Raw genomic sequence first — 2,199 nt, forward strand, 5'->3', positions numbered from 1 at the left:
TACTTTCAACCAGCCATTCCTCTACTCTGATACCAAAAAAACAAAGACAGCACACAAAAAGAAAACTAGACCAATGTCCCTTGGTTCTTTCTTCTGCCTTCCTGTGGGTTATGTGAATAGGTTTAGACTTCAATTTTGACTTATCTATACTGGTTTTGAGTATATCTCTTTGTGTAGTGTCTGTAGTAGTTACTCTCAGTTACATTATATTAATATGTAGATAATTTATCCAGTCTACTAGTGTCATCATTTTGCCAGTTTTAGTGAAGTATAAAAACCTTGCCTCCCTTTATCCTCTTGATCAATAATATAAATTTCTTAACTATTCTATATACATGTAGAACCACATCAGAAAGTGCTATAATTTTTTTCAACCATCAAATACAATTTAGAAAACTTAAGAGGAGAATAGAAGTTCATTATATTTATCCATACTTTTGCTTACTGTGTTCTTTCTTCTTCCTGGTGTTCTATGATTCCTTCTTCTACTGTTTCTTCTCCATTTAGAGAGTGTTTTAGCCATTCTTTTAGGGTATGTTTCTGTTAGCAACAAATTATCTTAGTTTTTCTTCATCTGAAAATGTCAATTTCCCCTTCATTTATGAGGGTATTTTCCCTGAATATAAGATTCTGGGTTGACAGTTCTTTTCTTTCAGCACTTGAAAAAATGTTGAGCCACTTCCCTCTAGCCTCCATGGTTTCTGATGAGAAATCTTTTTTTGTTCTAATATTTTCCCCCTACAGATAGGGTGTCATTTCTCTCTGCTTTCAAGATATTTTCTTTGTTTTTAATTTTCAAAATTTTGACTATGATGTGTCTTGGTGTGAATATCTTTTGAGATTATCGTGTTTGGATTTGGAGTTCACTTGGCTTCTTGAATCTATAGGTCTATATCTTTTGCCAAATTTAGGAAGTTTTCAGCCATTATTTCTCTGAGTCGCTTTTCAGCCCCACCTCCTTTCTTTTCTCTTCCTAGGACTCTGATGACATGAGTATTAGATCTCTAGTTATATCCATAGGTCCCTGGTGCTCTGTTCTTTTTTTTCTCCCAGTATATTTTCTTTCTGTGGTTCAGATTGAGTAATTTCTATTGTTCTGTATCCAAGATTACTGACTCTTTCCTCTGTCTCCTCCATTTGGCTATTGAACCCATTCACTAACTTTCGTTTTTTGATTTTTGTGATTTATGGTGCAGGATATAGTCTTATCTTAGGGAGTGTTCCATGGGCACTTGAAAATAGATGTGTATTCTTCTATTTGGGGTAGAGTGTTCTGTATATTCCAATTAGACCTTCTTGATTAGGGGTCTCCAACCCCTGGGCCACAGACCCTTGTCAGTCCGTGGCCTGTTAGGAACCAGGCTGCACAGCAGGAGGAGAGCATTGGGTGGGCAAGCATTACTGCCTGAGCCCCACCTATTGCCAGATCAGCAGCAACTTTAGATTCTCCTAGAAGTGCAGACTCTATTGGGAACTGTGCATGCAAGGGATCTAGGTTGCCTGCTCCTTATAAGAATCTAACTAACGCCTGATGATCTGAGATGAAACAGTTTCATCCCCAAACTATTCTCCCGACTACCCCCATGTCCATGGAAAAATTGTTTTCCACGAAACCAGTTCCTGGTGCCAGAAAGGTTGGGAACCACTGCTCTTGATCGTGTTGTTCTGATCTAAAGCTTTACTGATGATCTATTAGTTTTATCAATTGCTGAGAATAGCATATTGAAATCTCCAGCTACATTTTTTGATTTGTCTGTTACTCTGTTCAGCTTTATCAGTTTTGTTTTATGTATTTTGAGACGCTATTAGTTAATGAATACACACTTAGGATTGTTATGTCTTCTTGATGGATGAATCCTTTTATCATTATGTAATGTTCCTCTTTAGCAATTTTCTTTGTTCTGAAGTCTACTTTATCTGATATTAATATAGCCACTCTTGCTTTTCTTATCAACATTTCATGGTGTATCACTTTCCATTCTTTTCATTTCAACCTACCTATATTGTATTTGCAGTGAATTACTCAAATGCAGCATAGTGTTGGATTGTATGAGGTTTTCTTGTTGTTATTGTTGCTGTGGTTTTTTTTTTTTTCACTTGTTTTGATCCACTCTGCCAATCTCTGTCTTTTAATTGATGCATTGAGACAATTTGCATTTAATTGTTGGTATGTTAGAGCTTAAGTCTGCTGTTTTATCT

This window comes from Macaca fascicularis, chromosome 1 (genome assembly GCF_037993035.2).
Source record: "Macaca fascicularis isolate 582-1 chromosome 1, T2T-MFA8v1.1".
Lineage (NCBI taxonomy): Eukaryota > Metazoa > Chordata > Mammalia > Primates > Cercopithecidae > Macaca > Macaca fascicularis.